Raw genomic sequence first — 13,306 nt, 5'->3', positions numbered from 1 at the left:
ATTCCAAGCCCTTTGAACCAAACCTACAATCTCCATGATCCAACCCCCTACATTGTAGAAAACATAGAAATATGGGTTAGCACAAAAATGTACTAAGTATGGTAGCCATGCACAAAACCATTAAAACATACATGAAAAGGGACATTACATTTGAAATCATGCTTTATGCCACTTTTTAACATCATCTTTGAAATAATTAGAGAATGCAACCAATAAGGGAACTCACATACATTTCATTATAACCTGAGAAATATCATTATAACAACAAGCATAGTCTCCAATATCAATATAATACACATCCCAATCTTCACAATACATAGCCTCCAATTATACAAGGATGCACGGTTAAATACCAAGACCATTACATCATGAAGTAATCATTACATAAGCAAACTCTAAAACACACTTGTGCAATGTATGGTAACTAACATGTATTTACAATGTACAATGTACAACACAAATCCAATATCGCATTCATACTCATTTCATGGTAAATCCATTACCTTAGTAACCTCTAGGAAACACTTGTGCAATGTGGGGTTAGCATCCCATAATACCAACCCTACTAAGTACTCCTTTGAAGCTACCTTAGTGATGCATTACATCTTTAGACTTCATTATATGCAATATTCACAAATTAAGGAAATAGTCATGTACATTACTCGAATACAAGGAAAGTCATGCATAACAACTATCCATTCAATATACATACATGCATTCGAATCTCATCATAATGCAAAGGAACCATCCCATGATATCCTACTAAGTCTATTTGTGCATTGTGGAAGTGAAGTCCCATACCCCCCGTCCTACTAAGTAAAATCATCAAGAAGTCATAGTATAGTTCATGTCTCATTCATTAACTTCATTATTATACGGAAAAGTTGCCATAACTGACATAGACCATGTGAGCTACATGGTATCCGGTGTCATATAACCCTACACATAAATAAGGCGTTCTTACTTGCCGAAGGTAGAACTAATTATATTTAGCTTCTAAGTGGATCCACTAGCTAAGTCCTATGTTTGGCACATAGTTATGGGATAGAGAGATTGCTACTAGAAACCCCACCTATTGCATTAGCGGAGGAGCTTCCACCTCATGAGTTTACTATAGATGATCCAACCTATTGCATTAGCAGAGGTGCCTTTTCCTCATCGTCCATATCCACTCGGTACTAAGCATTATTTCCCAAATATACATAATTAGTATGGAATTGTATCTACATGTGTGAAGGCAAACTTTACCCTTCGTTCAATACAACTCACTAAATAGCTCGTAGATTCATTTAAAGGTGAGAACTAACTTTCAACCTTAGAATCATCATTACTATATGAGTATAACTTTCATATTAAGATCATGTGTTCTCATGAGAATGGACTTTCAATCAACACAATAGGATCATCATGTTCATGTACATTTTATGCATAATAATCATAAAGGTGCATATGAGAACTATACTTTCAATTAAAACCATTGATACATCATATTCATGTTTATGCATGGAGTATGTGTGTGTGTGCAAAATTTTCTTCACAACGGCACAACAACAACAACAACATTATCATCATAGACACCTCCCTTCTCAAGGGGGTCACAAAATGTAAATAATATAACAACTCATGCACGATTCACATATATTGCATTTAAGGTTCTTAGACTGTCACGCCTCTAGCTAACCCTGAGACGCGGACACGGGACCTAGGACCACAAGTGATCCCAAGCTAACCCTGCTGGCATGATCATGAGCATATTAAAGATAATGAACTGATGCGGAAGCTAATTCATAAATAAATCTGAAGAGATGGGGAATACCCATATACTATAACTGAATATATCAAATCTGAGAGTTTAATACAAAAGAAATATCAAACTCAAAACACTAAGCTGAATCTAACTATGTCTGAAATAAGCCTCTAAACTGACTAGAAATGTTGGGACAGGCCCCAGCTAAGTCTAGCAAAACTGAAACTAAAGGACTAAAATACTGAAAAGAAACTCATGACTATTGTCCCCGAAGAATAAGGACTCACCAAATGATTCTGCTGAACTGAAGATCGGGAATCGATCTAAGCGTGATCTGGATGCTGAGAACCTGAACCTACATCACGAGAAGATGTAGCGCACGTATGCGTCAGTACTTGAAAGGTACTGAGCATGCAGGATAGAGTAAAGCTGAAATAACATATAACTGAACAAAGCAATAAAGCAATGAAATCATCTGAACATGATATAGATACTGAAATACTGAGCTAACTGATGCAATGACCAAATTTATAACATGCTGAGACTAAATACTGACTGTACTGAAATATGGTCAATGCAATAGAGTCTGACTGAACTGTGGGAGCTACTAATAACCGACATAAAACCACATGAGCTAAATGTGGAGTCCGATGTATACGCCCCATCGAGAGGACCCAATATACCCTGCCAGAGGTATAAAGGCATGCTGGCGTGATCACTAAACTGATGTTGCCCACAGAGGGGACTTACACCTACGTGGCTCGTAGTTCTGGGACTATATGGGTACGCTGAAACCCTAGTCCAACTCGGTATTATGCTACTCCCAATGAATTAAGTAGTTAACTGGTTATGACTGAATTTCTGTAAATACTGGATAGCTCGAACTGAACATGCAAACTGAGAATGCAACAATTAATCTGATAATGATGCATTCATAAACTGAGGCATGTAAAACTGAATACTCAAATATCTGACCTAGCATGTGTAATTCAAGAACTAAAGAAATACATAGCTAGGGTTCTGAAATTCATGCGATAAACTGAGCAATAACATGATAATCTGATTTGGAGCATTTAAATAACTAATTCATCATGATCTGCTATAATTCTAGAAACCCTAGGTCTGTTCATAATCATGGAATCAAGAATCTGACTGAATTCTAGGGACCTAATGGGCGAAAGGAACCCACTAGTGAAATCCCACATACCTGGTGACGAATTCCACGGAGAAATCTTTCGATTTCGGGGCTGGAACTGAAGAAACCTCGCTGCGTTCTTGAACTAGGGTTCTTGACCTTTTTCTCCCTTCTTGCTTCTAATTTTCTAAGTTTGATTAATGATTTTTGACTTAGGTAAGTTCTAGTTATGTTTCTAGGCTTAAACTAATTAAAACCTCATGATATAGGGTTTAAACGACGTATCTTAGGGGTTAAACGAAATAGGAAAAGACAAAAAGACCCCTGAATTAACTGTTGTCGGAGTGATATACTGTCGTAGGTCAATCTACGGTCCGTAGATTGCGTCAGTAAGTCAAGCCTGCTCGACAGGCCTTCACTAAAACGAGCATAACTTTTTACTCGGAGGTCGGAATTTAGCAAACTCGGTGGCGTTGGAAAGATAATTCAATTATATATCTAACCATATGTCATGGGACACATAATTCATTTTGTGCTAAAATTTATGACTATCTGAAGTTGACCCATCAGAATTTTCAGCTAACTGGCTGCTAACCTTCGATCTACGGTTAGACCTACGGACCGTGGATCGAACGACGGTCCGTGCTGGTCAACCATAGTTCGTGTCAGAGGCTAGGTAAAGGAGGTCTTGATCCACGGACACAGACCACGGACCGTGGTCTGATCTACGGACCGTGGGTCTTTCCGTGGGTCGAGACTTAGCCAATTTTTCTGAGCTGGCTGGGGAGGGGTTGCAGTGGTGAACCACGGTCCACCAGCACGGGTCGTGGTCTGACCTACGGTCCGTGGATGGCGACCGTAAGTTGCACCTGTAACTTCTCAAAATCTGCATTTTTGTCTATTTTGAATACGGGGTGTTACATAGACCATATAAATCAACATATCTAATATTCATTACAATACACATGGATACATTCATCATAGCAACACCATCATGATCATAACCTAACATTCGTATTCATATCGTATCATACTTGGTCATATCTAGGGTTTTAGGGGATTGGGGCCTTATCTCAACACTACAATACATATGGAAAGTAAGAACCTCCACCATAAGTGGATCAACAATTAATAATTAGAATACTTGACAAGTAAACACCCCCACCATAAGTGGATCAATCAATTCATATATAATAACTTCACATAACATACCTTCATAGATTGCCCTTCAAGGCCAAGAGTCCAGATCAAGTCTAACATCTTAGATTTGGCACAATAGATAGAAGAACATCATAATCCCACAACATAACCAATATGATCATTTTCAAGGTAATTCATATCTACAAGATTCTATCATATTCCATTCATGTCTAGGTAATCTAAACTAAGGCCATTCATCAAGAAATTTATCAACCCTAGAAGATCATATCTAACCCCTCAATTTGTGTCTTTCATGATATAACCCTAGACAAAGTCAATTTCATCTTAGATTCATAAGGTAATCAAGAATACATATAAAAATATACTTAGATAACGTAATTACATCATAAACAACTCTATTTCAACCCATTGAATCAACTTTTAACAACATTCATTGTGTAGAGAAAAGCCATAGCTAGGGTTGGGGGAAAACTAATGGATTCTTTAGATTTGAAGTTAAAACCATCTAAAATTAGTAGTATTACTAATAATAAACATACTTCAATCATTAAGAACAACTTAGAAAGGAATCCATGGGGTTGAGTTGAAACCCTAGCTTTTGAAGATTTCTAGAATTGAATTAAAAGCTTTTGAGAGGGCTCCATGGGTGATAGCTACTCATGGAAGAAAACCACCATACCTTAGGTGTAGAAACCCACGAAAATCCTAAGAGAAATCCTCGATATTCAAGCCCCTAGGTTGGTTTATTCATTTGTCTTCAATGGTATTCTTGGAAAGAAGACTTTGGGAGGGAAAGGGGATTTGAATTTTTTTGATTTGGGGTCTTGACTTGTGGTGAATTAATGAATTAGTTTAGCGTCCTATAAGTTTATATAAGTCATAAATTAAACACCTAACTGACCACCCTTAACCCCCACTCAATTAACTAATTAAAACACTAAACCTCAAATTAACTGAAAAGTTGTCAAAAACAGTCCAACCTACGGCTTTCCTTCCACGGACAGTAGATCAATCTACTGGACGTGGTTGTCTTTCGTGGTTTGGGACTGTGGCTCTAAATGTTGCAGCTTCCAAGAAAAACTAAGTATGGACCTATGCCCCTCATCCACGGACTGTGGTCTGGGCTACGGGGCGTGGAAGGCATCCGTAGGTCACCACTTAGTGACCAAACCTAGCTTTCTAGGCAGCCTTGGGGGACTGTTTTGGGGTCCTCCTCAAGGACCCTTCGAGTGGTCTTAGGGGAGTCGTACCCGGACTTTTAACCCCTAAAAATGATGTCCTTAATATGGTAGTCACATCTACAATTTTTCACCCTCATACAACACTCCAACATTCAACAACAAGACCCTTAGTACTCACTAGTTCAAATGACTAGTTTCCAGACATTATTGTTGTTTCTTGACGTTTGACCTCAATCTCCTCAAACTAAACTTGAAAATCCATGTTACATTATTAAATCAAGTTTACAACTTCAACTCACATGTGAGGCTCTAGTTACACCTATTAGATTACGTCAAGTTTCCGTTAGGTCTTACTAGTTTCTTCGGGGTGTTATAAAGTTGGACTTGCCACCTAACTTGTAACACCCCGTATCCAAAACAAACCAAAAAATGCAGATTTTGAGAAGTTGCAGGTGGAACCCAAGATTGCCACCCACGGACCGTAGGTCAAACCATGGCCCGTGCTGGTGGTCTGTGGTTCACCACTACAGCCCCTCCCCAAACCCAGCTCAGAAAATCGACTAAGTCGCGACCCATGGGCAGACCCACGGTCCGTAGGTCAGACCATCATCCATGGTCTATGTCTGTGGATCGAGGCCCCTTTCACCCAGCCTCTGACGCAAATGACAGCCGACCAGTACAGATCGTTGTTCGATCAACGGTCTATATGTTTGACCATAGGTGAGGGTCAGCAGCTAGTTAGAGGAAAATTATTGGTTGGGTCAACTTAAAAAGCTCATAACTATTAGAACAAAAGGGATTATGTGTCCCATGACCTATGATACGATAGATAATTGAATCCTCTTTCCAACTCCACCGAGTTTGCTAAAATCCGACCTCCAAGTAAATGGTTATGCTCATTTTAGTGAAGCCCTGTCGGGCAGACTTGACCTACGACTCCAATCTACGGACCGTAGATTGACCTACGGTCCGTAGGTCCCGTCCGTCGGCCACTTCGACCGCAGTTAAGTCAGGGGTCTTTTGGTCTTTTTCTGTTTTGTTGGACCCCTAAGCTACGTCATTTAGACCCTAAATTATGAGGTTTTAGTAAGTTTAAGCCTAGAAACACAACTAGAACTCACCTAAGTCAAATCATTCACCAAAACATAGAGAAATTCGAACATCAGAGGAGAAAGAAGCCAAGAACCCTAGTTCAAGAACGCAGCAAGGTTCCATCAGTTCCAGCCCCGAAATCGAAAGATTTCTCCATGGAATTCATCACCAGGTATGTGGGATTTACTAGTTGGTTCCTTTCACCCATTAGGTCCCTAGAATGCAGTCAGTTTCTTGATTCTCTTACTATGCACAGACCTAAGGTTTCTAGAATTTCTAACGATTATCATGAATTACTTATGAATATGTCCCAAATCAGATTATCATGTTTGTACTCAGTTTATTGGATGAATTCCAGAACCCTAGCTATGTATTTCTTTAGTTCTTGAATTACACATGCTAGGTCAGATATTTCAGTTATTCAAATATACTTGCTCCAGTTTTGAACGCCACATTATCAGTATATTTCAACATAAACCCTATTTTTAGTTATAAATCTTGAGAAGGTTTTTTAGACAACACTTGAGTTTTAAACTGAGTTTTTGAGAAAGTTAAGATGACTTTTGAGAAAGAGTTTCTAAAACATGATTAGTATGACAATTGAGTAGGTCATCAATGTATGAACAGTATGGTATCTAGATATACCATCAATGTTTATGCAGTATGACCTCCCAAGTCATCAATGATCATAGAATAATGTGATTTTGAATTGTTTTCTAAGACAGGTTTTAAAGTATGAGGATCTGCAGGTCAGTATTTTAGCTATTCAGTATTTCACTCATAATGTATTCAGGTATACATGCCTCAATTTATGAATGCATCATTATCAGATTAATTGTTGCATTCTCAGATTGCATGTTCAGTTTTGAGCTAACAATTATATACAGAAACTATGTCACGCTTAGATCGGTTCTCGATCTCCAGTACAGCAAAATCAGTGGTGAGTCCTCATTCTCCGAGGACAATAGTCATGAGTTTCTTTTCATTATTTTTAGTCCTTTAGTTTCAGTTTTGCTAGAATTAGCTGTGGCCTGTCCAAACATTTCTAGTCAGTTAGAGGCTATTTTCAGACATAGTTAGATTCAACTTAGTATTGAGTTAATATTTTCTTTGTATTAAACTCATCAGTTTCATTCATCTCAGTTATAGTAAATGGGTATTCCCCATCATTTTAGACTTACTTTATGATTTAGCTTCTGCATCAGTTATTATTATCTTTAGTATGCTCATGATTATGCCAGTAGGGTTAGCTTGAGGTCACTTGTGATCCTAGGTCCCGTGTCCGCGTCTAGGGGGTATCCTCGAGGAGTGACAAACTTGATATCAGAGCATTAGATTTAAGAGTCCTAGGATGTCTGAAAAGCCGCACTAAGTAGTGTAATTTTCATGGGTGTGAAGTGAACCACATCTAATGAGAAGGAGGGTACGAAATGTTTAGGAAAAATCTTCATTTTCTTGTTACTTTTATGGTGCGTAAGGTATGATCTAATTCTATTCTATCTCGACGTTCTACGTTTCAACGATCATGCCTCCCCGTAGAGCTAGCACTAGGAATGCGAATGCCCAGAATGCTAATGCATTTCCTCTAGTCCCAGATCAAAAAGTTTCAAATGCAGAGTTTTAGAATGCTAATCAACTTTTGGCTCAAAGTATGAATAATCAGAACAATCAGCAGGTTGAGGGAGAGAAGCTTAGGGAAATCGCTAAGGTAAACAAGAAAGCTAGAACAGGGAACTATGAGTACTCTCAGCAGAAATCGGGTGGTGGAAATCACTCACAGTTTTGACAAGATCAGAGTAGTAGGGCACCAGGCTCTAAGTCTCAAGAAAGTGTTTCAAGAAATAGGACCTACCCAACTTGTCCAAAGTGTGGTAAGAACCATCCAGGTGAGTTTCTTGAGGCAAGGAAGGATGATTTGGGTGTGGTCAGTCTGGTCATAGGGTGAAGAATTGCTCTTCTGCCAGGAAGGGGAAAAAATGCAACAATACTAGGGCTCAGTCTTCAGCTCCAATAGTACAAGCAGGTCACCCAACTTAGTAGGGTGTGTCATCTTGTACAGGTATTATTCAGCGCCAAGGCAGGCTTTATGCTCTCCAGGATCACCAGGACCAGGAAGATTCTCCTGATATGATCACTGGTACATTTTGAGTCCTTTTTTAGATGGTTTTGTAGTGCTAGATCCAAGGGCTACTCTTACCTTTGTAACTCTCTTTATAGTAGTAATCTTAGGAGTTAGTCTAGAAACTCCTTCAGAACCCTTCTCAGTCTCTACCCCAGTTGGTGACCTAGTTATAGCTAGACGAGTATACAAACACTGCCCTATCTCAGTCTCTCAGAAAGTCACCTCAGTAGATCTTGTAGAGTTAGAAATGGTAGATTTTGATATAATTCTAGGCATGGATTGGTTTCAGTTCTGTCATGCCTCAGTCGATTGTAGAACTAGGATTGTTCGTTTTCAGTTTCCAAACGAACTAATCCTAGAATGGAAGGGTAGTAGCTCAGTGCCTATATGTCAATTATCTCTTACCTTAAGTCCAGAAAGAGGTGAATCTAGAGGGTGGTGTAACACATGTTGAGAAAGAAAGAAAAGATCTAATGAAAGATGTTTATCGGCTTGCTCTCTTAGGAGTTAATCTTACTTACACATCAGATGGTGGTGTGATAGTCCAGAATAGATCAGAACCCTCATTGGTAGCGAAGGTTAAGGGAAACAGGACAATGATCCTATATTATTTCAGTCAGAAGGCGCAGTTCAACAGTAGAAAGTAGAGGTTTTCTCCCAAGGGGGAGATGATCGCTTATGTGTTCCTTAAGTGGATGAGTAGGTGAAACAACCTTGATTGGGCCAGATTTGGTTTATGAAGCTATGGGAAAAATTTCAGCTCAGAAATAGACTTAAGACAAAAGTCCTATGCAGATGTAATGAGAAGGAAATTAAAGTTTGAGATAGATGATTGAGTTTTCTTGAAAGTGTCACCTATGAAAGGGGTGATGATATTTGGCAAGAAAGGGAAGCTCAATCCTAGATATGTAGGCCATTACAAGATTCTGAAAAGGATTGGTAAAGTGGCTTTTGAGTTAGAGTTACCAACAGAACTAGCAGCAGTACATCCGGTCTTTCACATTTCTCTTTTGAAGAAGTGTGTGGGTGATCCAGCATCCATAGTGCCATTAGAGAGTGTGGTCGTGAAAGATAGTCTCTCATATGAGGATGTACCAGTTGAGATTCTTGATCATCAGTTAGAAGGTTAAGAAACAAAGACGTCGCTTCAGTCAAGGTTTTGTGGAGGAGTCAGTCTGTAGAAGGAGCTACATGGGAAGCAGAAGCAGCCATGAAGTCGAAGTATCCTCACCTTTTTCCTTTCGATTCCATTCAATCTTGAGGTAATAGTTCTTCTTTAGTTTTTCAGTCATTCATGCGCTAATTCAGTCTTAGTATTTTGTTCCTTCAGTCAGCCTTGCATTTTCAGCGTATTTGCATGTTCTTGGAACTCAGTTCAGTCAGAAATCAGTTTCTAGTACCTAGTGGTAGGGATCACAACTTTTCCCTCCATACTCAACTAGTTTAGTCTTCATTTGAGGATGAATGACACCAAGGGGGAGATAATATAACACCCCGTATCTGAAACAGACCAAAAAATGTAGATTTTGAAAAGTTACAGGTTCAACCCACAGATCATAGGTCAGACCACGACCCGTGCAGGTGGTCCGTGGTTCACCACTGCAACCCCTCCCCAAACCTAGCTCAAAAAACTGTCTAGGTCTCGACTCACGGACAGACCCATGGTCTGTAGGTCAGACCACGGTCCGTGTTCTGTGTTCGTGGATCGAGGTCCCGTTCACCCAGCCTCTGACGCAAATGATGGCCGACCAACATGGACCGTCATTCGATCAACGGTCCGTAGGTCTGACCATATGTGAGGGTCAGCAGCAAGTTAGTGGAAAATTGTTCATTGGGTCAACTTCAAATGGTCATAACTCTTAGCACAAAAGGAATTATGTGTCCCATGACCTATGATATGATAGATAATTTAATCCTTTTTCCAACACCACTGAATTTGCTAAAATCTGACCTCTGAGTAAAAAGTTATGTTTGTTTTAGTGAAGCCCTGTCGGGCAGACTTGACCTACGACTCCAATCTACGGACCGTAGATTGACCTACGGCCCGTAGGTCCCGCTCGTCGGTCACTCTGACAACAGTTAATTCAAGGGTCTTTTGGTATTTTCCTATTTTGTTAGACCTCTAAGCTACATCGTTTAGACCCTAAATTATTAGATTTTAGTTAGTTTAATCCTAGAAACATAACTAGAACTTACCTAAGTTAAATCATTCACCAAAACTTAGAGAAATTAGAACGTAAGAGGATAAAGAAGTCAAGAACCCTAGTTCAAGAACGCAACAAGGTTTCATCAGTTCCATCCCCAAAATCGAAAGATTTGTCCATGGAATTCATCACCAGGTATGTTGTATTTCACTAGTTGGTTCCTTTCACCCATTAGGTCCCTAGAATTCAATTAGTTTCTTGATTCTCTTACTATGAACAGACCTAGGGTTTCTAGAATCTCTAAAGATTATCATGAATTACTTATGAATATGTCCCAAATCAGATTATCATGTTTGTACTCAGTTTATTGCATGAATTCCAGAAACCTAGCTATGTATTTCTTTAGTTCCTGAATTACACATGCTAGGTCAGATATTTCAATTATTCATACATACTTGCTCCAGTTTTGAATGCCACATTATCAGTACATTTCAGGATAAACCCTATTTTGAGTTATAAATCTTGAGAAGCTTTTTTAGACAACACTTGAGTTTTAAACTGAGTTTTTGAGAAAGTTAAGATGAGTTTTGAGAAAGAGCTTCTAAAACATGATTAGTATGACAATCGAGTAGGTCATCAATGTATGAATAGTATGGTATCTAGATATACCATCAATATTTATGCAGTATGATTTCCCAAGTCATCAATAATCATAGTATAATATGATTTTGAATTGTTCTCTAAGAAAGAGTTTTCAAGTACGAGTATATTCATGTCAGTATTTTGAGCTATTCAGTTATAATGTATTCAGTTATACATGCCTCAGTTTATGAATGCATCATTATCATATTAATTGTTCCATTCTCAGATTGCACGTTCCATTTTGAGCTATCTATTATATAGAGAAACTCAGTCATAATGTGTTAACGACTTAATCTATTGGGAGTAGCATAATACAGAGTTGGACTACGGTTCAACATACCCAAATAGTCCCAGAACTACAAGCCATGTAGGTGTAAGTCCCTTCTGTAGGCAATATCAGTTAGTGATCGCACTTGTCATGGCTCTATACCTTTGGCCGGATATATTGGGTCCTCTCGATGGGGCGTATATATGGGACTCCAAATTTAGCTCATGTGGTTTTATTGTTGGTTATTAGTAGCTCCCATAGTTCACTAAGATTCTATTGCATTGAATCATTTACAATACAGTCAGTGTTCAGTTTCAGCATGCTATAAATTTGGTGATTACATTTATTTAACTCAGTATTCAACATCTATATCATGTTCAGATTATTTCATTGTTTTATTGCTTTGTTTAGTTATATGTTATTTCAGATGTATTATATCCTGCATGCTCAGTACCTTTCAAGTATTGATGCATACTCTGCGCTACATCTTCTTGTGATGTAGGTTCATGTTCTCAGCATCCAAATCATGGTTAGATCGGTTCTTGATCTCCAGTTCAGCAAAATCAGTGGTAAGTCCTCATTCTCTGAGGACAATAGTCATGAGTTTCTTTTCAGTATTTTTAGCCCTTTAGTTTCAGCTTTGCTAGACTTAGTTGGGGCCTGTCCCATCATTTCTATTCAGTTTGAGGCTATTTTCAGACAAAGTTAGATTCATCTTAGTATTGAGTTGATATTTTGTTTGTATTAAACTCATCAGTTTCATTCATCTCAGTTATAGTAAATGGGTATTCCCCATCATTTCAGACTTACTTTATGATTTAGCTTCTGCATAAGTTATTATTATCTTTATTATGCTCATGATTATGCCAATAGGGTTAGCTTGGGGTCACTTGTGATCCTAGGTCCCGTGTTCGCATCTAGGGGGGACCTCAGGGCGTGACATAACTTTTTAGATATGCACCTGTTATTTCATGTCTCCATTTTTTGAAAGTATATGTTGGATGAGTCCCATGTGCCTTTTTATGGTTCATTAGTATTGGGGCTAGATTTGTCATTTTAGGAGGAGCCTATATCCATTCTGGATAGGAAGGTCTAAAAGTTTTTGACCAAAGATTTCTTCAGTGAAGGTGAAGTGGAAGCACCGTTCATTTGAAGAGGTGACTTGGGAGATGGAGACAAACATGTGTGCTAGATATCCCCAGCTCTTCGAAGCTTCATGTACTTTCTTTTACTTCATGTTCAGGGATGACCATTATTTTTAGTAGTGAATAATATAATGACCTAACTCGTCATTTTTGGAAAATTTCATTAAATCACTATTTTACCCCTCTCAATATTGACATAAGTCATTTCTAATTTGGCTAGTGAAATTAGTTTTGAATATTGACTAAAACGTGACGTGTAGTGAAAACTTTTGAGTTTGAAAGACTTAAGTTGTTAAAAAGTGATTTTTGTTGTCCTTTTGAGTTTCGAGACTTGGAATGGAATTTCATAGATTCCATTAGTCCCATAATGTGGAAATTGGTCTGAGAGAGTTTTCAGTTTCAAATTCGGATTCTTTTCATGGAATTGAGGTTCTAAGTTAGAAATTATTGAAATTTTAGCCTTTGGGTTGATTTTGGTTAACATTCAGGGTTCGGATGCTCAGATCGAGTTTTTAACAGTTCCATTGGATTTGGGGGATGATTTTAATCCTAAAAGAGGGCTTTGTTTAATTTTCAGAAGTCCTAAGATTGATTTTGCCTTTTCAGGCATTATGTTTATTTTATTATGACTTTCACGGGATTCAGGTCAATGAGACCTCAAATTCATAT

Source organism: Solanum verrucosum, unplaced genomic scaffold, assembly GCF_900185275.1.
Source record: "Solanum verrucosum unplaced genomic scaffold, falcon-dt-bn FXZP01000036.1, whole genome shotgun sequence".
Taxonomy (NCBI): domain Eukaryota; kingdom Viridiplantae; phylum Streptophyta; class Magnoliopsida; order Solanales; family Solanaceae; genus Solanum; species Solanum verrucosum.
The sequence above is the reverse complement of the archived record's forward strand: the minus strand, read 5'-3'. Positions refer to the sequence as shown.